Genomic DNA, 26,495 nt, shown 5'->3' with positions numbered 1-26,495 from the left:
AAAAGCCATAGAAGTCTCAGCAAACAGTGTCTGTCTGCTTGTCCCTTGGGAAGAGGGTAGACAAACTCAGCAGGCTGGCTCCACTTGGAGGCCACTGCCCTGGTGTCCGGGGCAGTGGGAGGCTGGCCAAGCTCCCAGACAGTCTGTCTCGGCTTTGGAGCAGAGAGCCGTTGTCTCACCAGCTTGTAATGAGCTGCGTCTCCATCCTGATTAGAAGAACAATCCCCACACAGAAAGACTCAGGAGAAGGAAGTGCCAGCATCATGGGGACAGGGCATAACCTCACCTCCCAAGGAGGTTCGGGCTTCTGCAGAGCTAGTGACTTGAAGGACACAGCTCAAGAGAATGCTTGTGTCCTTAGTCCTAGGAAGGAGGAGGAGGAGGAGGAAGAGGAGGAAGAGGGGGAGGAGGAGGAGGAGGAGGAAGAGGAGGAGGAGGAGGAGGAGGAGGAGGAAGAGGAAGAGGGGGAGGAGGAGGAGGAAGAGGAGGAGGAGGAGGAGGAGGAGGAGGAGGAGGAGGAGGAGGAGGAAGATCAGAGCCTATATAAGGCAAATCTGGGTCAGAATGGGAGATACAGAGCCAGCTCAGGCCTCTGTGTTAGCTAGGAGCTGCCACTAGGGGACACTGGTCTGCCAAGGAGGCCAAACAAGGCAACTAGCTTCTCTGGGCACCTGCCAGGATGCACCAGCACCATCACTGCCATCAACACTGTCCTGTACAGTAGGTGCTGGGGAACTGCCTTTCCCAACACTGTGGCTTGTAGCTCATTATGGGGTTAGGAAAACAGTTTAGTAGATTACTAATACAATTTTTAAAAATAACATGGTTTCAAGAAAGAGAGCATCAGGCTGGGAATATGGCCTAGTGGCAAGAGTGCTTGCCTCCTACACATGAAGCTCTCGGTTCGATTCCTCAGCACCACATATATGGAAAATGGCCAGAAGGGGCGCTGTGGCTCAGGTGGCAGAGTGCAAGCCTTAAGCGGGAAGAAGCCAGGGATGGTGCTCAGGCCCTGAGTCCAAGGCCCAGGACTGGCCAAAAAATAAAAATAAGAAAGAGAGCATCTCACAGAGCATTGCACATAGTAAGCATTGCTTTATGGAAACATCATTTGTTTATTGTGTGTGTGAGAGTATTCTTGAGCTAGACTGTGATGTCATATGTATGAAGACAAGATAAAAGATCTTGGCCCTTATTGAGCTTTCTAACATAGTTGGAGGGTACAGAGAAAATTCCAATTCAGGTAGAGTACCATACATGAAGTATAAAGCCTGTGGAAAGACAGGGAAGGGAGAAGCAAACACTCCCAACTGAAGAGATATAGGAAGGCATCCTAGAGGAAATGGCCTTTGGAGCATGCATAGGAATTAGGCAGGGATGGAAATGGATAGTGGTACCTACAGCAGGAACATGACCAGGAAAGGTGGGAGCACTAGGAGGGCAGTGAGGAGTCCAAAGTGGCTGGAGCAGCTAGTGTGTGTACAGGACAGGTGTAGATGGAGACAAAGCAAGGTACAATCAGTGACAACAGGCTGTTGGTGATAGCAGAAGGAGATAGCTTTGCTGTGGTTTGCATGTACCCCCCCATACCAAAAAAAATTCATGTGTTAGAAATTGGCTTCTTAGTGCAGTAAGAGGTGCATCTGTTATGAGGGCTCTGCCCTTGTGAATGATTTGTTACTGTCTCAGGTGTATATTCCATACTGCAAGAGTGGATTTGTTATATAAGCAACTGTGGTCCACTTACTCTTGTTCTCCTGCCCCTGTTGTCAGGAGCTAGGGACATAATTTTACACTTCCTAGCCTCCAGGGCCATATAAATGTTTGTATAAGCTGCTCAGACTCAGGGATTGTCTTACAGTCCAAAAAAAAAAAAAAAAAAAGAAAAAACAGGTAAGAAAGTATTGTTTTCCCAGTCTTTGCCTACTGAAACCTCCCAAACCAATCTCAGAAGCTGAGTGGCCAAGGTATGAAGTACAGAGGTTAAGGTCAAAGGATTCAAGGACATACCTTCTATTTGTATTGAAAACCAGGCAGAGCTCTCAAGTGGATCCTGTGATTCCAGGAAGTGGGGAAACCTTCCATTTCAGGATCTTAAAAAACATTTCCAGAGTCCTATCAAGTTCCAACTTAAGCAGATTCTGAAATCAAACACCTGTCTTTTGTAGGTGGTAGGATGTTGGATCCTCACTTTTTAGCAGTAAGTTCTGAAACTCATTATCCCCATTCTTTTTTCCCCCACAGTATTTGTTTATTCATAATGAGGAACTATTCATTAGCCCATTCTTTTGTGCTGGTACTGAAGCCTGAACTTAGGACCTGCTCACTATCCCTTAGTTTATATGCTCAAAGCTGTTGTTCCACTACTTCAACTTTAGCTGTTTCTGTGTGTGTGTGTGTGTGTGTGTGTGTGTGTGTGTGTGTGTGTGTGTGTTTAATTGGAGCTAAGGGTTTCATGGACTTTCCTTCATGGGTTGGCTTTAAACTGCTTTCTTCAGAGCTCAGCCTCCTCAGTAGCTAGGATTACCACTGTGAGTGTCTGGTCCCCAGACATCAATGGCTGTGCAGTTAGAGTGCAAGGCCTCTTTGGTTCATTGGCTCATGATACAGTATAGCTTCTTTTGAAATGAGCTGTCTAGAAGGGTGTTTTTTTGCGGGGTGAGGTGGAGGGTGTTTTTATTTTGTAGTTGTGGGGTTTAAATTCAAGACCTTGTGTTTTGCTTGCCAAGTAGGCATCTACCACTTGAACAAATGCCTCAAATCCATTTTGCTTTTGTTATTTTTCCCATAGAGGCTTGTGCTTTTTGCCCAGGGCCAGCCTTAGACCAAGATCATCTTCCTCCTGATGCTCCATTTACCATTCTCCTCCATCCTTCAGTGCGCCTTCCAGGATTTACTCACAAGTGGCTTTAAACAGACCATCACTTGGTTACCTAGTACTTGAACTCCCAAACCAAGAGCAGCTAGAGATGGAGCTACAGTGCAGAACTGCTCTGGCCGGTTGTTTTCAGTGAGGCTGGGACTCTCTCTTGGTCTACAGCTTTGTTTCCCATACCCAGTTCTGGAAGAAGTTGCAGCCCTGTGGTCCGTACTTATCTGTCTGTCTGTCTGGCTTCATGTGTACGCATTCTTGCTTTTCAGGCTTGTCTGCACCCTGTTCCTTTGTCCATGTGTTTTCTTCTACTGGGAGTACCCTCCCTGCTTTGTGGGCCTGATATCCCCTTACTGTATTCTCTCTAGAGCCCCAACCTCCTTGACTCCCCTTCTGAGGCAGAATCAATCATACCTTCCCAGGACCCTCATGGTACGCCACAGGCTGCCCTCACTGTGACCCCTGACTGACTCCATTTCTTTGATTAAACACATGAAGGTGGTCTGTGTTTGCATTCCTCAAATCAAGATAATTCTTATAATGCATGCTCTTGGCTAATTTGGAAGTATTCCTTGTTTCCTGAAACACTGTTATTAAACTGATAATGTGTTTTGTAATAAAAAAAAAATACAGGGCTCTTCCATCTTCCTCCAGAATGTGAGCTCACCTGGGTTGTTACCATGATTTGTAGCAGCAGCAGCAGCAGCAGCAGCAGCACAGAGAAGACTGCAAGGAGGGACCAGGTGGTAGCCGGTCATGTACTCAGGGGCTGGGTTGTGCTTTGTGCTCAGGTATTCATGACTGGCATATTTAGGCCCAGGAGAGGTTCTAGCCACTTGTCTTTTTTTTTTTTTTTGGCCAGTCCTGGGCCTTGGACTCAGGTGCTGAGCACTGTCCCTGGCTTCCTTTTGCTCAAGGCTAGCACTCTGCCACTTGAGCCACAGAGCCACTTCTGGCCATTTTCTGTATATGTGGTGCTGGGGAATCGAACCCAGGGCTTCATGTATACGAGGCGAGCACTCTTGCCACTAGGCCATATCCCCAGCCCGCCACTTGTCTTTTGTTTATGTTCCTATCATGACCCAGTAAGACCTATGGCCAAGAACAATAGGCATCATTTTTTCTGTCTTACCTGGTAAAGTTGAGGCTCTCCAGGCCCAGCCAGAAACATGTCAGTCTCAGATTTCAAATTCCATCCTGTCCCATCCCATGATCTGCTCTACTGATTTTCCTTGTGGAAGTAGTTACAGTCACTGCAGACCAATTGCTAAAGCTTTGCTCTCTTAAAATTTCTACTTCCAGGTGAATTTTTTGACAAACTATCATTCTCTAGCTGTTTTTTAATTCTTCTTCTAGCTATTTTTTTAGGCTCTGCAAGAGAAATCTGCACTGGCTGGCAATTGCTGGCATGTACATTCTGTATAAAGGCCCTAGCCATGGTAAGATCTAGCCAATGGCATGTGACTTGGCTTAGCATTTCCTTTCCCCTTGCCTGTGACAGTCACTGCTCACCAGCCACAGCAGGCTCTCCTTTAGAATCCAATTCCAGGAGCTACTGCTGAGTAGCTGGGTCCTTTCTACAGCTGAAGACCCTCATGTTCTTCAAGAAAACTTCAGATACAAAATGTTGTTAACCCTTTAGTTAGAAATCCTACACTGGATTGGTTAAGATAGTCTTAAATTTTTAAATTGCTTTGCAACAAAAGCAATTTGTAAAGTACATATGTAACTAAATATTTGAGGTGGGGGGGGGGAATTGATCCAACATTGGACTCTGGGTCCAACACACGTACTTTGGAAGTGTCTTGAATCAGTTGACTTGGGATCTTTTGTACCAGGTGGACAAAGTGAGGGACAAAGGGAAGAGAAATGATAGGATGTTCATTCACTTATCTCATATAAATATTTGCTAAGCACTCACTTCATGCTTAGCACTGCTTTTCTTGCTGGGGATTCACAGACAAAAGCTAATGGCCCTCATGGTTGGCCAGGTGCAACATGCAATGGATCATTATCTAGATATTACATTCAATTCTCTATGGCATCTATTTTAGTACAATGCCCTTTCTGTAGCTTATTAAGCTTAAAATCCATGTTCTCTATCCTTGGTAGGGTGAAGCCAGAAGCTTGAACAAGCCTGAATGCCTGGCTTATTGATGTGGGTAGAGAAGAGCCATCCACTGAACAGAGATGTTGACCTTGAGCTAGTATGTGAACAAGTAGTATATTTCTATTGTGTTTGAACCATTATACATTTTGGAGTCTTTTTGTTGTAGAAGGACTCATTACCCTAACACACTTCCTGTGTAAAGTTGGTTTCATAGGAACACTAGTCTAGAAACATCTTTGTAGTTCCCTGGCTTCCCTTCAAAAACAGTTCATGAACCTGGGTGCACAAAGGAATTCCTCCTCACTAGGAGTCATCCTTTTCTTCAAGTCAGATGCCTTCAACTCAGTTTTCTATGAGAGAAACTCAAAAGTTCTGGCAAGACTAATTTTCCAAGTGTGAAAGAAGACTGTAATGACTTTCTGAAAAATTCCCAAGCACTATGTTCCTTTCCTGGAAAATTCTGGGTACAGAGCTACCTTTTAAGCAGCCAAAATCCCTTTGGATTGTGGTGGCTTTCTGAGGGTATAGCCAGAATAACATCCACCTGGCTAAGAGAAATGAGCAAGTCATAGAAGGTCACCTTTCCAGTTGGATCAACAGCATTAGTCAGAGTGCTTCAGAAATAAATAAATCCCATCATAAATTCTGCAGCTCAAGAGCTTTCAAAGTTGTAAGTCTGCATAAAAGCAGAAAACCTACAATTGTTCAATTAGAAGTTTCTCCAGGAAATAAATGTTTTCTTTTAATTTGTTATGATCTTTAAGTAGTTGTATAAAGGAGGTACCATATAACAAAATAGTTTATAAATACAGTGCATCTTGATCAGTCACCCCTTCAACATTCTCACCCTCCTCCACTCACCCCTTCCCTTACATTTCCTAATTTTGTGGTATATACAATGAATTCTTGACTATATTCTCCCCTTCTTTCCTCCCTCATTCATCTCCCTATCTCCCCTTGACCTTCCTTCTTGCAGGTACCCTTTTCTGGTACTTGCTTTGCTGGGTTTTGACCTAGTTTTTCTAAAATATTATACTATTTTAGCTTTCCAAGGAGTATATTATACTTGTTAATTCATTTGTAACAACTTGCATACCACCCAGTGTGTTTACTTATACATTTACAGGCACACTCTATTTACTGCAAATGGGGGAAATGATGCAACCTTTGAAAAATGAATCTTTTCAAAGACCCTATTTGGTCTTTGTACCAGGAGTGTGGCTAGATTGCCTGAGTGTGCTAGGACTCTGAGTTTTATATCAATGTTCACTTCAGTGAGCGAGCAGAGGCCTTCTCTGAGCCTTTGTGCCCAGGGTGGGATCCCTAGGGAACCCCGCTACCCTACACCAACCATTCCTATAAGAATTCAGAAAAAGCTAGAGGTACTTCATCCAGGTACTGTGGGCCAGTGGAATAGTCGACCTTTACTAAATGTTTACTGTTTATTGCTATTGGATGCTGGATCCTGTTGTAAATACTAAACATAAGTTAGTGCATTTAATCTTTATTGTTACCTCTAAAGAAAGTTCTGTTTCTCTCCCATCTTCCAGTTGAGGATATTGAGATTCGGGGTTGGGGACAAAATGCTAAAAATGAATGACATGGTTCAGTGAATGGCAGAGCCAATATCTGAATCTAAATCTATGGATTCTCAAGTTCCCTAACCTCTGTGGGTGTTGCTACCCATGATTCAAAGGCCCTCTCCCTCTCTTGAGTTGTATTAGGATGGACAAACAGATGGAGGCCCAAAAGTTCCCAGTGGGGACCAATTAGGAGAATCAGGCCAAGAAGAGAATCACCAAGATTTACCAAGTATAATGTTTTATTTAAATCATCACGCTAAATCCTTGCAACTGTTCTGCAAATTAAGTACCAGTATATGTATTTGACTACCCAAACTGTAATCAGAGAACTTTAAGAAAGTGTCTACTAGGAAATGTCTGTTAGTGTCCATTAGGAAAAGGTGGTGAATCTGCCCGAATAGTGAAAAACTTGGTGCAGGACACTTAATTTGCCCAGCAACATATATGTTCTATAGCTTCTTTTTTCTTAGTATGTTTTTCTTCTTTGTAGAAATCAACACTACCTTTCCATACCCCATTGTCCTGAACTTTCAGGCCACTTTAGATGGGTAATCTTGAGGGTGGCCTTCAATTGCTCAGAGGGGCCATGGCTTCCACTCTTGTACAACACTCCTTTTAGATTAGGGATAGCATATTTTCCCAGTAAAGAGCCAGAAGGTAGATATTCTAGGCGTTGGGACCATAGAGTCTGTAAATAGGAACAACTCAACTTTGCCACTGAAGAACCAAAGTAATCATAACTGATATGTGAATCAATGCATCTGGCGAGATGTGACCCTTGAGCCTAAAGATGAAGGCTCTAGATCTAAATCGACAAAGGCTTCTGTAAATAAACCTTCCAACTCACTGTGTAAGTACCACATTAGAGAGGTGTCCCTGGGTTCATGGATTTATATCATTGGAACTGACTTCAAACAGGGTAGGACTTGGATAAAATCGTTGCATCAGTCAGTCAGGACTGAGCTCCTCCTGTCCTCTTGGGACTCACTTCCTCTATGTGCTCCCTGGGAAGTTTATGTCATTGAACCTTGAGGTTCAGTGACAACTAGCAGCATTCACAGAACAGCCCCGACTGTCTACAGTGGTCCAGCTCAACCTCTAACTGGGGCCAAGAGGCTGTGCCCACTAGCAAATCATTGGTTCTTTTTCTCCAGCAGGGCTGGCCCTCACCAGCAGCTTCTGGAAAGCCATTCATTACAGCAGCTGTAACAGCACGCGCAGCGTTAATTTATGAAAATCCCAGCTTGTAAAGCAGAGAGTGCAGGCAGAGTAGAGGCATGCCTGGCCACACTGGAGCGAACTGCTGTTCTGCTTCTCTTACAGCCACAAAAGGAAATGCTGGCGAGGCTTTCAGAGAAAGGGTGGGGGGAGGGGGATGATGCCGGATTTAATAGTAGGAATAGGAATCATTTGTCTTGTTGTAAAATAGATGTATGTTTGGATGCAGAAAACACTTCGGATCCTTTCTTTCCTCCCCTCTCAGGCATGAAAAGCCTGAAGGAAAACAAAATGTTGGTGATTTCTGAGTCTATTTTGGGCACCTGTCGCTAATTGTCTGCTTCCAAGGGCTCTGTACACACTGCCTCCTCCAAGCATGGATCTTAACAAATGGCACTGGGAATGAATGAGCAAGCATCTTACTGCTGCCACCATGCCATCGTCTGTGCAGAAAGCAGGTCCCAAAGGCCAGCTTGCATCGCGCCTGCTCACTGACTTCTCTCCTCTCTCCCCAGATGCCCACCAACCCTTAACCCCTGCCCACGTGGTGCTGGCTGGCACCCACATGAGGCTGCCTACCCCATGCCAGGAAGCTATTTACCAAAGGAAATAACTCTGATAAGGGGGTAAAAATAGCCAGCTAGGATGGAAAACATTTTGTGGAGAGATCTGTTGACAAGAGGGGAAATTGAACTGTGAAAAAGATAGGTGGTGAAGGACACAGGGGGAGAAGTGGCCAGGCTGTCTAGTGAGCTGGGTTAGGGCCAGTGGGCAGGAGGGCCCACATGGATGCTGGCCCCAAATGGTGGGTATTCCCCCTCTGTCAGCTTCCCCAGCCCTGTACTATTTCTCCAGCCCTAGACACCTAAGGGATGTCAGTGGGTAAATTTCTCAATGTCTGAAAAGTAGCCCACAAAGGAAGCAAGCAGAGCATCGGGTAGAGAATGCATTAGAACTGGGCTTTTGGAGTTCATGGTGCTACAGTCCTGGCTCCATCATTTCTAACACAGTGACTTTGGACAAGCCAGTTACCCTCTCTGAGCCTCTGTTTTTCCATATGATTAGGAAGGATGAGCAATAGACATATGCCATGGGGCTATGGTGTGTACAAACATAGTGTCATTCAGGTCATCAATCTTTTACAAATAAGGAAGAGGGCCAGGCACAGTGGCTTGTGGCTGGAATCCTAGTGACTCAGGATGCTGAGAAGTGAAGTGCTGAGAAGTTATTGGGAGATGTGAAGCTCAAGGTCAGTTCAGGCAAAAATTTTAAGCTTTCCCTCCCTGCCTCATCTCAACTAATAAAAACTGAATGTAGTGATTAATGTCTATCATCCCAGCAAGAAGTATAAAGAGTAGGATCAAGGATCCAGGCCAGTCTCAATATAAATGTGAAATGTTATTGGAAAAAGAACTAAAGCCAAAAATGGCTGAGAGTATGTTTCAAGTGGTAGATCATTTGTCTAGCAAGTAGAAGGTACTGATCTCAAACCTTAGGACTACCAAAGCAAACAAAACAAAAACAAAATAAAACAACAACAGAAAAGAAAAACAAGGCTTTGTTTGTACCAGGCACTTCAAGACTAGGATATTTTCATTCCTTCATGTGAGTGAGGAAATACATAACAACCACTGCTTACCTGGAAACAGCCAGATGAATGGATCTCCTGCCTCTGAGACATTGATTCTATTTAGTATATCTATTATGCACCATGGACTAGAGAGGGGATGAGGAGAAAGCTCAGTCTGTCCCCAAACCCACAGCAGACACCGTCCCCCCATGGGGAAATCAGTAAGGTAAAGCACCATAACTGAGTTAGGTTTAAGAGAGAGTGCTCCCTTGGGAGCAAAACATCTTTGAGACTTCCAGGTATGGGAATGGGCAGATTTTTTCAAGTTAAATATAGGTATTTTAATCATACTTGTGCATTTGCATAATAATAGGCAATAATTATGTTGTAACAAGTATAAATAATATTCCAAGGATATCTCAATACACCAAAATGTTATCAATGGTTATTTCTGGGTGGTGGAATTGTAGGTGATTTGTATTTTCCACCATTAGTATACATTATTTTTATAATAGAAAAACAAACAAATGAAACATGAGTAAAAAGAGAGCTTTCCCAAAATATCTCCCAGATGGGAAGACTGTGCTCTGGCCTTGAGTTCTGCTGAGAGATTCCCCATGACTCCTAGGATACAAAAGTCATCAGGTTCAATGCCAGTGTGTCTAGTCCTCTACCTCCTCACAGTGGGGCGGGATCAACAAGCAGCCAGGCTACCTTGGTGAGCTGTGAATGGAGAGGAACCCTTTTTTAACCAACTGTGTGAGGAGGGCTTCAACTTAGACCTGGATTTGACATCTTGCTCTGCCATACACCAGTGGTGAGATCTCAGACCAGTCATCTCACTACTCCAAGCTTTCATTTCTTCATTCTATTGTGACTTCAATAGCATCCAAAATTCAGAGTTCTCCTTATTACAGTCCACATCCCTTCTGTGTTACAATGGTCTCTAGGCTAGGGCAGCTTAAGAACAGAGAATGCTTCTTGCCTCTTATGGTGCCTAGCATACTGACCGTCAGTGAATGATTGGATGAATGAAGAGCCAAGCTCCCAGTATGCCTCAGAGCTGCAGAGTTGCCTGGCTATTCAACTGGTGACCATCAGGAGCTCACACTTTGTTTGGGACTCAGTGTCCCTAACACAACGCTGACGATGACCAATGCCTTAAGGAGTTTGCATGCAAAGAGAAATCAGGAATGTGGGGTTAGGAGGATATATTACCCCAGGAAAGAAGGAATTTGCATAGGAGATAGAATGTGAGCAGAGCCCAGAAAGAGTAGCATTTCCTCTATGGGTGCAGAAGAAAGGCAGGCAACTAACTGTATGTAGCAGATAGAAGTATGTGCATGACAGAGCGGAAGCAGGAGCAACGCTAGGCAGAGTATACAGGGCCTCGGATAGGAGAACAGAGAATCTGCTACCTTTGGGCTGCAGTAGGAATCTAAGATATTTAGGAGGCCTGTGATGGCTGTGGCTTCTTGCCCACCAGACTGCAGGGCCAGGCAATGTCTGAGAATGTCACTCTGGCAGTCTACCACCTGTACAACTCCCGTCCTTTGCTCAGCAGTAGGAGCAGATTGGAGTTTGTCATAGTCCCAAACCTAATCTTCAGCAAACAACTGCTGTGGAGTGTAAGCTTTAGCAAGTGTCCAGAGGAACAGACACCATTAACCACTGCCAATTCAGCACATTGACTGCAGAAAGCACAACTTGGAAACATGCAGTCAACTCTTCAAGATGCAGGCTGATCCCTTTGCATGGGCTGGAGGAACAAAGCTTCAGCTTTAATGCTTACTTTCTTATTAGAAAGAGCAGGGGCACTAGCTAAGCTCCATCCTACCTTAGTAACTTTGCAGGTGCTGTTCCCTCAACCTGCAAAACCTTCTCCCAGGCTTGAGTATGGTTGGTCTGTTCGGATCTTTCAGGTTTGGGTTCACATCTTGTTTCCTTTCCTTACTATTCCCTCATATAACTTTCAGTTATATTACCTTATTTTCTCTCCATCAAAATCTAATGAGATTAAGTACCATGGTAGTAGGAGCATGGTACTCTCAGCACATGTTGGCTGGGTGAATGACCAAATGAATGAAGTGCCAAGTTCACACTATTCCTTGAAATAAATCTACCTCTATTGAGCACCTGGCTTGTGGCTACTGAGTGAAAGCTCTCTTTCATAGGGAGGAGAGAACAGTTAGAAAGGAATGGTAATAAACAGAAAATAGTCTCCCACTGTGTCCTTATTATCCTAACATTTAGGAGGTAGCAATGATTGATGCCTTATGACGTTTCAGTCAGGGTGGTTCAGAAGAGCATAGTAATGTGTTCCATTTTCCATAACTAGCAAAGCCCAGATCAGAACTAATATCTTTCTAACTCCTGTCCAGTAGCCTTTTCACACCTTCCACACTAACCCCATGGCTAGCTTGGCCCTGGCCTGCTTCCTTTTTCTCAGCGTAGTTGATGGAGGGAGGTTGGCTTGGCCATGGTTCTCTTTCTAACAGTATTCAGTGTATCCACCAGCTGCTGCAGGCCAGTTAATTAGCTTGCCACCCCCAGGTGCTGGAAGAAGCTAGCATCACCTGACTAGAGTATGTGCCAGGAGCCACCCACACACAGAGGCAGGTGAGGAGCGATGGATCCTCTGGCCCTGCAAAGCAACCAGCCCAGAAACCACCCAGGGAGACCTCTCCAGGAGGCTGGGGTACAGAAGAGAAGACATCACTTTTTGTCCCAGAGTAGAGAACATAGTCCTTAGGCTTTGCTACCTATAGGTAAGCTAGTCCTAGGACTTGAACTCAGGGCCTGGATACTGTCCCTGAGCTTTTTTTGCTAAAGGCTGGGGTTCTGCCATTTGACCAACAGCCCCACTTCCAGATTTTTGCTAGTTAATTGGGGATATAAGTCTTATGAATTTCCTGAGTGGGCTGGCTTTGAACCTTGATCCTCGGATCTCAGCCATCTGATTAGCTAGGACTTTAGGTGTAAGCCAGTGGTGCCTGGAAGTTTCTTAATTTCTCCAAGTCTTCACTTTGTCATGCACAAGCTACAGTACAGATGAAACAAAATGACAAGCAATGCTCAAGGCCTGGATGAGAGGGATAGCTTAGGGGAGGGCAGTTTATACTGAGCTTACCTGTATCCAGTGACGTCTCACTAATACTCCATATATGCATGCTCATACATCAGTCTTACCATCATCAACCACACTGAGTTATCAGTACTATCAAGCCTCTACTATGTGCTTGGTGGGACTCTGAGCCTTAAGAAAAGGTAATAAAGAAAATGGCCCAAATCTCTGACCTCTAATACATTCTAGTTAGGGATAAGGAATCAAGAAAATAAATAACCCAGGCTTTGGCTTATGCCTGTCATCCCATCTTAGAAAGATTGTAGCTCCAGGCCACTAAAGCAAAAAAAAAATTCTCCTGACTGTGTCCAGGAAAAGCTGAGTGCAGTGGTGTGTGCCTGTCATCTTAGCTACTGTGGAAAACATACATAGGATTGAAATCCAGGCCAGCTAGGCAAAAAGCCAGAGTACAAAGGGCTGGAGGCATGGCCCAAGTTGAAGAGTGCCTGCCTAGCAAGCACAAAGCTCTAAGTTCACATTCCAGTCCTGCCTCTCTCAAAATTTAGAAAGACAACACAAGAAACTAGAAAGACAAGTAGTATGGAATGTTAGATTACGTGCTAAGAAGAAAAAAGCAAAGCTGGGAAGGTAGATGTGAGGTGTGGGGACAGGGTCAGTTGGAAGTTTGGATAGGGCTGAACAGACACATCTTGAAGGAAGGGATGAAAGAGATCCAGATGTTACAGATGGCAGTAGTAGGGGAGGGGAGGGAAGCCTTCCAAGCAAAGGAAATAGCCTGTTCACACAGAAAAGACAAGGATACTTCCTGGACACAACCAGGACACAGTCTTCCCTTGATTTCAAAGACAAAGCATGTCCCCAAAAAGTCAATGAGAAAATTAGATTTACGTAAAAATGGCATTTGTGGCCAGTTGTTCAAAAGGCAGATGTTGTTCCCTGTTGGTTTCGTGGTTTGTTGTTTCTGGGAATTTTGTTGACAAGTTTCAACACATTAGCATAGTTTCTTCCAGTAATTATACTAATTAATGTCAGAAATAAGAATTATAACCATGGGCATTTATTAAGATCCTACTGTGGAGTACACACCAGTCTGGAAGCTTTCTTGTGTACCATTACAGATGAGGAAACTGAGGCAGCGAGTGTGAGCCTTATAACCAGGCATGAAGCCCGTAAGTGGAAAGATTGAGTAATTATTAGCAGCCCAGCTTCAGTGTTTATGTCCTGACCACCAGCCAGCCAGATGAACACCACATCATCCAGGGAAACAAGGAAACTCCTCATTAGCAAGGATGTCCCAGGGCTGTCCCAGATTCCTGGTCTTTCCCATAAGCCATAATGCTTTCTCAAAAAAGAACACTTCAGAGTTCCCTTTTTATGTTTCGATTTAAGTCCTTTTGTCAAAGATAGAAAATTGTAAAGAAGAAATCATGTAGCAGATGGAGAACGGTGCAAAAAGATGACCCAAACCCAGTCTCTATTGCAGAGGAGGGAGGGGCCCCCAGGGCTCAGGTCCACATTTGCCAGGTAGGAAGAGGCAGGAAGCTCCAAGGTCTCTTCTGGGCCACAATTAGAGGTCAGAGGCAGAAACCCTAGACCCTTGTCTAAGCCACACCACAGTGTTGGGACTTTGCAACTTGCACGCAGCTCATCTGAGTGAGCTGGCCATGCTGTTGGACGGGGGAAGGACGGCACTGGTCAAAGGAGCCTGTGCCTCATCTACACCTTGTGTTTGCCCGTGAGGTGACTGCAGCCTTATCCTGGGCATGAAGGATGGGCCATTTTACCTGTGAGCTGCTCCCCTGCAAGATTCTCCTGGCTAGTGCTGGGACAGGTGGGAAAGACCAAACTTGAACATGTCTTCCTCCCACCCTCTCCATACTTCCATCTCCCCATACTTCCTGTTTAGTGACCTCCTGATAGATCTGACCATGTAGCTTCTAGTAGGAAGAGGACGTACCACAATACATGATCGCAAGGCTACTGCTTACAGGCTATCTTCTCTGTAAAATCTTGATACTGAGATAAAATTTACTTATTACCGAGTAATTTAAAATGAACAATTAGTTCATTCATAATATTGTCAACCATTTCTATCTACTTTGATGCCCCGCGCCCCCTTTGGAGTGCTGGGGCTCAAAACCAGAGCCTCATACTTGCTAGGTCAGTTTTCTACTACTGAACCACATCCCCAGCCTACCCCCCAAAAACCCCTAGACTCATTAAGAAGTTACTCCTCAGTCTTTCCCCCTGGCAACCACTACTGTGTTCTGTTCTTTATGAATTTTCCTATCTCAGAAATCTCATATAAATGGGATCACAGGCCTTGTTGTTTCTTGTATCTGGCTTTTTCTGCTTAGCATAATGTTCCCAGGTTTCATCTACATTGAAGCTTTATCAGCCCTTCACCTCTTCATGGGTGAATAATATTCTACTGTATGAATGCAGCACAATTTTCTTTCTCTGTGTCTCTGCATGGCCATTTAGGCTATTTTCCTACTTTGGTTATTGTGAACAGTAAAGCTATAAACATCCATACTTCATTTTTGAAACATTTATTTTCAGATTTTCCATCTGGATTGCTAGTAATAAAAGTGTGGGATAATAGAATAACTCAGCATTTATTATTTTTGGTGCCATCAACTTCCTCCAAATTGCTGTACCCTTTTCTATTCGCACCAGCATTGTATGAAGGTCCAGTTTTTTCTGCATCTTCACCAACACCTGTGTTTTCCTCAGTGGAAAAAACTACAGCCAGCTCACTGTGTGTAAAGTGGGTTCTCATTATGGCTTTGATTTCCTAAATATTAATGATGCTAAGCATGATTTCTTGTCCTTCCTTGTTATATGCATTTCTTCTTTAGAGACATGTCTATTCAAATGCTTTGTCCATTTTTTCTATTTGTTTTTCATTCTTTTTTATTGTTGAGTTCTTTATATATTCTGTTGAAGTTCTTCATATATTGTGAATACTGGATCCTTATCATATACAAGATTTACAAATAATTACTCCACCTACTAGGCTATTCTTTGATATATAAAATTTGTAAATTTGGATGAAATCCAGTTTTTCTAATGTTTTTGCTATGGGTGTCATATCTAATAATCCATCACCAAATCCAGGATAATAAATGGTCACTTGTAGGTCTTATTGTGAATTTGGTGCCACATACATTTAATCTTCCTGACATCTTATGGGATATCCCTATCATCACTATCCCTAGCTAGACATTGAGGGTCTTACTTACAAATTCCATTTTATTTTTTAATTGACACACAGTAGTTTTAACTATTTATAAGGCACAGTGAAAGATTTCCATACACATAGGCAATATGTAATGATCATATAAGTCCTTTTCAAGCTCTGGTAATACTACTCTGTTTTCTACTTTGACATCAACATTTTAGCTTCTGAGGTAAGGGAGAACATCCTGTGTCTCTCTTTCTGAGCTTGACTTTTACCTGCCATGTCCTTCAGTTCTTTCCTCATGGCTGGGAATACAAGAGGCTACATAGTACTTTATTGTTCATATATGCCATATTTTTGGTAGTCATCCTTGCTCTGATAGAAACATAGGTTGATTTGAATCTATTATAAATAGCATTACAGAAAACACTTGAATATAGCTGTCTCTTACACTTGCTAATTTCATGTTTTGGGCTACATACTCAACAGTGAGATTGCTGGATCACAAAGGAGCTCCGCTTCTAGTTTGATTTTTAAAAATATAATTTTATTGTTATTATTGAGGTGTTGTAAAGAGGGGTTACCATTTCACAATTCGGATACTGTATACATATCTCTTTTGGATAATGTCACCCCTTTCTCCTCCTCCAGTCTCCTCATCCTATCCCTGCCCACAAGCTGCATAGTTCATTTTTTCACATAGTGTATATTGAATACCATGATTGAATTTGTTCAGCTTTTGCTTCTAGTTTTTTTTTTTTTGGTGGGGGGCTGGGAGCTATCCCTGGGATCCCTTTTTTTGTTCACTCTACCACTCAAGTCATAGAGCCATTTCTGGATTTTTCTGTGATTAAATGGAGATAGGAGTCTCATGGACTTTCCTGCTCAGGCTGGCTTTGAACCACAATCTAAACATCTCAGCCTTCTGAGTAGGCATGAGGCATTGGTGCCCAGCATTGATGCTAGTTTTTTTTTTTTTAAGGAACTTCCACAGTATTTTCCACAATGGCTGACCTAATGTGTATTCCTATCAGCAATGATGGAAATTCGCCTTTCTCTGTATCTGCTGGCATTTATTATTTGTCTTTTTCATAACAAATCTTCTAACTGGAGGAAGATGGTTTCTTGTGGTGGTTTTCATTGTATTGTTATAATGAGTAGTGATACTGAATATATTTTTCATATGTCTGTTGGTCACTTATACATCCTCCTTTGAGAAATGACTATTCAGGTCCTTCTCCCACTTTTAATCAGATTTTCAATTGTTTTCTGTTATTTTGTTGACTTACTCTGCTTTCCTATAAATTCAGGCTATCAATTCTCTGCCAGCTATGTATTCACAAGTATTTCCTTCTGTTCCATAGCTTTTTCTCTTTACTTTGTTGAGTGATCTTGCTGTAGAGAAGCTGTTTAGTTTGATATACCTTGTTTATTTTTGCCTTTGTTGCTTGTGCTTTAAGGATCACATAGAAATCTTTGCCTAGATTAATGCCTTGAATATTTCCCTTATGTTTTACTTTAGTAGTTTCATAGTTTGGGGGTCCTTCATTTAGGTCTTTGAGTTGATTTGTATAAGGCAAGAGATAAAGTGTAGCTTCTTTCTTCTGCTGTTGAGTTGGACATAATCTCATTTGCCTGTTTCTGCCTTTGTTGCCTGTGCTTTAAGAATCATATGCAGTCTTGTGCACTCTGTCATAAACTAAGCCTAAAGCTTTGCCTTCCAGTCAGCAACAAATATTTCCTAACTAAGGCCTACGTGTGTGTGTGTGTGTGTGTGTGTGTGTGTGTGTCTGTCTGTCTGTCTGTCTCTGTGCACATAGGCAAGTGCTCACTAGGTGAGGTTGTGGGTCATAGAAATAGAAATAAACCCTCCAAGAAACTACCAAGACACTACCAGAGGAAGAGTGAGTGAGTAAGAGAGAAAGAAAGTGAGAGACAGAAACACACAGAGGTAGAGGCAGAAAGAGAAAGACACACACACACACACACACACACACACACACACATACAGAGAGAGAGAGAGAAAGAGAAAGAGAGAGAGAGAGAGTTCTAGGCAACAGGAATAGCCTATCTAAAAGTGTAAAGACAAGGAAGGGTTGGCATATTGGATATTGGGCTGTGACCAGGGACAAAGGCAGGTCTGGCTCCTAAAAGGTATTTTGAATGCAGAGCAATGGTTAATTCCATGGCCCAGGAGGCAGAGAGCTGGAATGAATGCCCCACCCAGCTACTCACAGGTTTCAGGACCTTGGGCTAATGAACCATCAGCAGGCTGATGGGAAGACAGAAGGGAATGACTGGTAGGACACTATAGAAATGAATTTTCAAGATGATTCCAGGGAACTGCATACACTGGTCCCAAACCATGACTAGAAAGCCCCAGCCTGGCTCTCTGAGGACTAGTGACTATTGCTAGTATCACCACTTAGGACCCTTCTACACTCCTCTGCCCAGTCCTGCCCCCAGCAGGTCACTGGCCAGCCACTCCTCCTTTAACTGTAGTCCACATTCCAAAGTGAATAGAACCAGTTGTACCCAGTCATCCTGTCTCCGTCAATGGCTGGATGTTCATGGAGGAGGAAAAGATGTATCTGGAAAGCTGTCAACAGGGAAAATCTGGACACTGCTAGAGAAAGAAATATTTACTTTGCAGACACAAATATCACAGAAACCATTTTCTGCCATCCAGTCTCTGGATTGATGTGCAATTCTCTTACAAGGAAGGTGTCCTTGTTACCTGCAAAAGAGATTGATGGAGAGAAACTAGAGGCATGGCTCAAGTAGTAGAGCACCAACTATGAGCAAGAGCCCAAGGTCTGGAGTTCAAGCTCAAGTTCCAGTACAAAAGTGTGTGTAATGAGGGACAGAGACTGCTGGAGAAAGAACAGACACATTTTCTAAGTTAATAAACTCATATCCTTAGAGAACTGTCACAGGTGATATGAATATACACAGAGTACTCAGGTCAGACATATGGTCCCTTCAGAGCTGCTTGAGTGACCATGGCCAATTATCACCCCTCAGTTTCCCTAGAACCCTGATGGAGCTTTAGAATGTACCCAGGACAGTGTTTCAGTGGCTCATAAAAGTGAATTGTCTAGCACATATCTGAAATCCTAGTGACTTAGGATGTAAAGATGGGATGATTCAGGTTTGAGGCAACCTAGGCAAAAGCATGAGACCCTAAGGGAAAAAAATGTAAATGCAAAAACTACTGGGGTATGGCTCAAGTGGTAGAGCACCTGCTAGCAAGCACAAAGCCCCAAGTTTAATACCTAGTGTTACCCATCCCCACCTTGCCCTCCCCACAAAATATCTAACAAAAGCACCCTAGTAGACCTGCTCTTTCCTGCTCTGTATGCTCTCTATTAGTCAAACCTCTTATTTAACAAGTAGTTCAGAAATAGCTCAATCCACAGGCAATGCCACAGCTGGTCCATGTGTTACAAGCTTCCTGTGCTCTCAGACTCAGGGGTGGATACCAAAGCTACAAGAAAAAATAAATCTCAGAAATGGAGGCATAGAATTCCATTGTGTATATGTACCACATTTTCCTGATCCACTCGTCTACTGAGGGGTATCTAGCTTGGTTCCATGTTTTAGCGATGACAAGTTGTGCTGCAGTGAACATAGTGGTGCTGGTGGCTTTAGTGTGGTCTTGCTTGTAGTCTTTTGGGTAGATGCCCAAAAGTGGGGCTGCTGGGTTGTAGGGGAGCTCTTAGCCTTCTTAGGAACCTCCACACTGCTTTCCAGAGGGGTTGAACAAGTTTGCATTCCCACCAACAATGTAATAGAGTTCCCTTTTGGCCACATCCTCTCCAGCATTTGTTATTATTAGATTTCCTGGAGCAAAAAGGTATTATCAGATCTCCCAGTTTATGGAGACTACAATGGAACACAACTGTGTGTGTGTGTGTGTGTGTGTGTGTGTGTGTGTGTTTGTACACCTTATTTTTCATGAGAGGGACCTTTATAGACAGATATCCTTTTTCCTGAGTGTAACAAGTATACACTAAATTGGCTGCCTTGGCTAGCTAAGCCATGGAGAAAGCCCAGTGTTATGCAGTCCTGTCGAAGCATCATCTGTGGACTGCTTCCCTCAGGATTTCCCAGTGTGCACATTAGAACATGCTTAGTCCTGCAGGGGGGAGAATGCAAAGCCACGCTGTCTTTTCTTCCAGCTGCTGTTGGCTCCCAGGCCACAGATGGTATTTTGCCAGTGGATGAAGAAGCAGAGGAAGAAAAGTGGAATGTCTTCACAGCATATTATATGATAGTTTTGAAAAGCACTTCTGACTGGGGGCAGATAGTAGCATGTGCATTTGATACAGATGTGATTACTCCAGTGGTCTCTCCAAAACTGGGGGTATACAGAAGCACTCATTTTACTTAAATTACTGTCTTGGGGGGATGAAAGGATATAAAATATCAGTTTATCATTGTGGGAAAACAAGTGCCATGGGAGCCTATTCTGATAACCAGTAGAGAGATGGGCATAGGTGTGAGTGATGCTAGGGATCTGTATAGTCCCTCTATACCATGTATTCACTCCTGCATCCTTAGGAGTAGAGCAGAGCAGAGCAAGGCACCAGAGCCTTTAGGACTGGACTGGTAACTCGAAGCAAATCTACACGTGTGATCAAACCACTAGAACAACTCTCACCTGGGCAAACTTGATCAAGTGGAAAGATGGGACTTTGAATTGTGGAACAAATAAGCATCTTAAGTTGACAGAGTGAGGAAGTGAGAAAATAGTGCTTCTGTGTGTAGGGATAGAGGGAAGACATGGGCTTTAGGTCAGACATCCAACATCCAGGTTTACAAATTTGGTTATAGGAATAAACACAAGATCACTGCTCAATCCAGCAACATGCTAGGTTTTGAATCCTTGGTATATGTCATTATCATCTTAGCTACTTACTAGCTATGTGGCTCTGGCCTCTCTGAGCCTCAGGTTTCATACCTCTGTAAAATGCTCACATTGTTCCAGGTGTAAGATACAGAGCAGCACACAGTAGGTCCTCAAGTCATGGTGGCTGTCTTCCTCATTTCTTTATTCATGGGAACAGCAGATAGGGAATCTCAGGTGAGGATCACAGGGTGTTCTGTTTCCTCTCACACTTTACCTCCCACCCTCTTACATTTCAGGGAAGAAAATTCGTTAAGTGCAGCAGGGCCCCTAGCAAATTCTACTCTTCACATTGGAAAAAGAACACAAGCCCTGCTCTGGAGGGCTGCCAAGAGTCTCCTTAGAGAGGCGCCACAGCCAGCACTCTGCCCAGGGCCTGCCAGGCCCAGCCTGGGTGGTGAAAATAAAATCAACAGCTAATGAGGTGATTTCTAAGGCCGCAGGGGAGAGACCCAGCATGGAGCCAGTTCAGTTCTTACTTTCCAAGCAATAAGAGAAAAAAGCAGCATTCTGCCCGGTGAACATCCCTAGAGATATTCTTTTTCATAGTATGGCAGGGTGGGGTGGTGGTGGGGGGCAGCGGATTTAGAACAAATGTCTCAACCCATCCCCCAAAGAGCAAGCCTCCACCCACCCGGATCCCAGCAAGTGGTGCTCTAAAAATGTGTGTTTATGTCTCCCCCTGCTGGGTGCAGTTGTGAATGCCTCACAAGGCCCTTAACAGAATGGGTAGGTAGACCAGATTTGTACCTCCTCTGGAGCAATTGGGAGGGGGTGAGTAGTAGGGGAGGAGGAAGGGGAAGAGGGGAGGGCCTGACTCCCTGGCTTCCCTGGGCTCTCAATTGTTTGACCCTAAACAGAAAATGCTTCCAAAGAAGTATATAGCAGCTAATATTATTTGCTTCACATATTTGCTTAATTTATTTTTTTGCTTTATTCATTTAATAGTTATCTGCATGCTGCCAAACCCCATGACAAGTATTTCACTTGTTTTATTTTCCTCAATTTTCTCAATAACCCCGTGATGTAGTTATTTCCCATAGCACAGCATAACAGCTCAGGTAAACCTGAGCCCAGGGCCTGGGTTCCATTGTGCTGGTGGCTCTTCAACTTCAGTACACATCAAAATCCTCTGGGATGCACATTAAAATGCAGGCTCTGCTAAACCTGGAATCCATGGGTTTGTGTAGAGCCAGGAATCTGCATTTTTAGCAAGGACAGTGATGACTTCTTATGCAGTTATTCCCTGGATGCTTCTTTGCCAGACACTGCAGGACACCTGGCCGTATCCTCACCCAGAGGCTCAAATACTGAACAGTGGGAATGTTAAGTCGCTTATGTTGCAGGCAGGAAACTGACTCCAGTCTGTAGATGTCTTTCTGGGTTTGAAAGAGGGCTACAACTAAATTATACCTTTATCCTCAGATGTGTGCACAAAATCCACCCCGAGTGAGCTGCAATTGTGACCCCCCCCCTCCCAGAATCCCAGCTCTCATCCTGGTGCTCCATTGGGAGGGAGCAGGAGACTGAGGTAGGGGTGGACTGCTGAGATTGAGGGTCCTGACCACTGGTCATGGGAAGGTCACTTCTCCCTCATGCCCATGTCTCAAAGATCTCACTGGCCCTAAAAGACACAGCCCCCTGCCCCCGAAGTCCTGGGGATTATGAGGCTTAATATAATTACCAACAAGACGTCGCCATTCAAGAACAGATTGGACCTAAAAGTGATGGGGTTGTGCACAATGATTTGGTTGGTGTCAGTTCACCCCTCAAGGATGTGCTCGGTTTCCCCATATGGGACAGGTGTGAGGATAAATGGAACGACTGAGCTCACATCTGAACTCCATACTGTCACTTGTGTGTTATTTTGCAATGATTAACCTCAATACAGACATGTGTAAAATGGACATACCATTACCTTGTCAGGAAAGGGGCTGGGAGGTTTAACTAGTGTCCCTTGGAGGGTTGGTGTCTGCATCTGAGTGGAATGGCTCTGATACATGCAAAGGGCAGGGATGGAAAGCCTGACACCTCAGCTCCTGTCTCCAGGAGCTCCCTTTGCATTCCTCAAGGATGGCAGCATGAGCAATCAGGGAGGACCTCCAGGTGGCCAGAGCCTGGGAGAAATCCTATCTGAGCCCAACCTGAAGACTATGTCGTCTTCATCTGGTCACTAAAACTCTGTGAGTTCCATCAGGAATAAAATAGAATGTAGGGTGGAGGTCTATCTCTTTCTTCTCCTCTCTCTTTCTCTCTCTCTTTTCGCTCCTTCTCTCCCCTCTCCCCCCACCCGTCTCCCCCTTCCAGTGGTTATAAGGTGCTCAGGATGGGTTTTAGGTAGTTACAGATTATGGAATTTGGCAATTTAACTTAGATCTTAGGGACTTGCCCAACATCTATGTATTAAATGGGATGGTGATTGAGAGGCTTCTTTTCTCTTGGCAGTATTCTGGTTTGAACTCAGGGCCTTGGGCTTGGTAAGAAGGCACTCTACTACTTGAGCCATGTTACTAGCCATTTCTTGCTTTATTTTTTGGAAAAGGGTCTTATGTTTTTGCCTGGGGCCAGGCCTCTGTGATCCTATGATCCCTCTACCTTTGTCTCCTGTGTATCACCATACATGGCTTGTTAGTGGAGATGGGACATCTCATTCACTTTTTGCCTGGGCTGGTCTTGAACCACAGTCCTTCCCACTTCTGCCTCTGTTGTGACTGCATGCATGAGCCACCACATCCCTCCACTGAATAGCTGTTTGATGCCTGATCACAGCAGGTCCTAAAACTGACATATGGGGAGACATTTGCTGAAGGCATTACAGCCTCGGATGGCCTTTGCTGGAAGTCTTACATTCCCAAACTTCATACATGTTATGAAAAGGTTGGGCACAGCAAACATGAGGCCAGTTGTTTCCTGATGTTCTCTAAATTACAGACAAGCCCAGCCCTAGGGTCCCACTCGACTCTCTGCTGCTGTCTCTAGTGACAGTTCAGCCAGTACAGGGATCCACACTCAGTCATCTGCTTCACCCACAGCTGACCACATGAGTGGAACTTGTCATTAGTGAAAGCCAATGACTAAAAGTGGAAAGCCACATTTTCTGAATGTTCTACTAGAAACATCTCCCTTCCTGCTCTCAGAGACCGCCCCCCCCCACCTCCCGAATTCAGAGAAGGAAGGCTGATGAGGTTTTCTGCCTGAGAATTTACCAGGTGTAAACAGTGGAATTACTGTTCATGAATAAAGAGCCATCAAGTCATACCTTCAGTCTCACTTCACTATTCTTGATATGTGTTCTTTGATATAGGGTCTTCCTATGTAGCCTGGTTGGCTTCAGACTGAAGATCTTCCTTCCTCAGCCTCCCTAGTGTTGGGATTACAGGTGTGAACAATATTACCTGGCTAAAACTAACATTTGTATGGCACTTGCATTTTCTAAGCATGTCATTTTATCAACTGCACTAAGTTGTCTGAGGTTATGGAAGGCATATTCCATACCATGCATTTACAGGTGGCACAATCTCAGCTGAGCTACATGGCTTATCTTTGAGGTACAGACTTCTCTCATGATAAGACAAAGACACTGTGATTCAGAAAACTCAATTCAAGTGTCTATAAGTGCACATCACAGAGCCTCTGTGTATGCCAGGAAGCTGAGCTCCAAAGCCCACTGTCCCAGCCCCTTCTTCCAATGCAGTGAGAGCTTGTTTTCCTGCAGCAGGAAGCCGGTGTCACAGAACCTGTAACCTTGGGCTCTCCCGGTTCCTTCCAAAGTGTGTGATTATTTATCAGATTTCTTAGGAAGAACCATCTTGTGATCTTTCTTTGTCTCTGTCTCTCAGTCTCTCTTTGTTTCAGTCTCTGTCTGTCTTGTCCCTCTGTCTCTGTCTCTCTCCTCAGTGGGAAAAATCATGACGAGGCCCCAAAAGCAGGAAAACAGACTTATTTTACCACTGCTTCTGAGTGAAACAAACAAACAAAAAAACCCCAAACAAACATCAAGCTTTATCAAAGAGCTAATTAGGTAGTCATGACTTGGAAAGCCTCCAAATAGAATTTGATGAGGGTTGAAGTTAATAAAGCACAGTGTCTGGCTTCGGGCCGCCAGGGCAGGCAGGGAAGGTGCGAGTGTGTAAGGAGAATGGCTAAGGAGGAGTCCGCCAGAGGAACAGAGACGGCAAGTATGGCAGGCTGCACTTGAGGCCTGCCTCTCTGTCCTCCAAGAGCCAAAGGTCCCCCAGTGCAGTGTGCTTTACCAAGCAGAGGCTCTGGAGACAGCAGAGGAGAGAGGACACAAACTCTTCTCCCTGGGAAAGGAAAAGGAAAACCCCCAGATTTCCAGAGAAAAGAGCTTCCTGTCTCCAGATTGCTGCCTTGGTCCCGGGAGCTTCCTTACCGAACAGACAGACCAGCTTATCATTTATACACACCAATGCGTGGGAATGCTGGGTTTGTGGACTGTGTTGTCTTTTCTCCACCAACTCAGCCTCCTCGCTTGTGCCAAGAAGGTCAATGGAAACCCACACTCTGAGTGAATGAGGTTCAAATTAAAATCTCAAAGTAGCTCCCACTCCCACAAGCTTTTCTAGGGTATATAATAGTTTGGCGAGCATTTTCTTGCATAGTCTGCTCAATAATTCCATGTGATAGTTGTCTTTTGTATGTCCACTGACATCGCATGGGAATGACATGGCCCCAGAGAGACAGAGAGGCTCGGCTAAGGGCACACAGCTGAGGGATTGTGGATGGGGCATCACATTTGGTTTTGCAAAGACTATGATTTAAATGCAGTCTGTCTGTTGTGTGATCTCGGGGAAGTGATTGGAGTAAAGGAGACATGTGGTCTTTTAGACTGGGAGACTAGCTACCATGGATAGGGGCCTCCTTGTATGTCAGACCTTGCTCTAAGTGCCTGAAGAATGGTGTTTGCCTGACGCAAAGTCCATGTAAGTCTTCTCTTTCCCCTGAAGAAGTGGAGCCCATTCCTCTTCTCTTTGAATCTGACCTGGATTTGTAATGTGTTTGAGTTGTAAGATATGGCAGAAGATAATGTCCTACCAGCTCCTGTTAGGACTTAGGCTGTAACTTCTACTTTTGTTCTCTTGGAGTCCTGCGCCATCACATGGAAACCTTCTGCCTATCCTGCTGGTAACAAAGACTCAGAAGCTCCTAGCTGAGGGCCATGCATCCCCACTCAAACTTTCACCCATCAATGGCATGTGGGAGAGAACTGTCACCCCAGTGCCCTGCCCTGAGCTAACAGGATACTGTTGCTTGTAGCTATAGATAAATGAAAGAGAGTCTAATTTGTGTGAATTAACATAGTCTGCATCTCAATCCCATGGAGAATCTGAGTCACAGAAAGGTTAAGTTATACAAATAGCAGGATTGGTTTTAAGCATGTCTAGGCTAATTTCAGAGTCCACATTTATAAGCCCTGTTCTCTTTGTAAAGGAGCAGTCCCTCCTCAAGTTATTAATGTGACTACCCCTCCCAGTGTGGTCATATGAGAATAGCCCATGCACTTCCCAGACCCATTCCCCACATAGCCACTGGCTGCCCATACCTCCTCCTATTGGTGCAGTCAAGGCTTCAAGAACCTGCCATCCCTGCAGGATCCCTCTTGTTTCCATCCCATGATTTCCGACTGGATTTGCACCCCCAGTTCTATTCCATCAGGGACCTAGTTAGCCAATGCTTGCCCTGTTCACTGCTCAGAAGAAAGTATCCCTCCTGAAGATCAATCTCAGGGGCCTCTAGATTCCTATAGGAGAAATGATAGAGCAACTGTGGAAATGAAATATCCCTGCCCAAACCATCATCAGATTTGTAGTCACCAGAGGCTCAATGTGCTCATTTGGTGCCCAGGGTGGTGGGCATCAAATTTCACTGGATACATTTAATCAAAGGCAGCTACACTCTAGTAAAGGAAGCACTCTGCTAAGAGATGACTCACACTAGCCAATA

The 26,495-nt window shown here is 44.2% G+C and overlaps 1 protein-coding gene across 1 annotated transcript in view; it reads right to left on the bottom strand.

Annotated features, from left to right (window-relative positions):
• Nav2 (neuron navigator 2) overlaps positions 1-26,495 on the bottom strand; it is a 702,797-nt gene that overhangs the window by 481,075 nt on the left and 195,227 nt on the right. The gene's annotated exons all lie outside the window — the stretch shown is intronic.

The sequence above is a fragment of the Perognathus longimembris genome, chromosome 13 (assembly GCF_023159225.1).
Source record: "Perognathus longimembris pacificus isolate PPM17 chromosome 13, ASM2315922v1, whole genome shotgun sequence".
In the NCBI taxonomy this organism is placed as follows: domain Eukaryota; kingdom Metazoa; phylum Chordata; class Mammalia; order Rodentia; family Heteromyidae; genus Perognathus; species Perognathus longimembris.
Note: the sequence above shows the minus strand (reverse complement) of the source record. Positions and strands in the feature narration are given on the sequence as shown.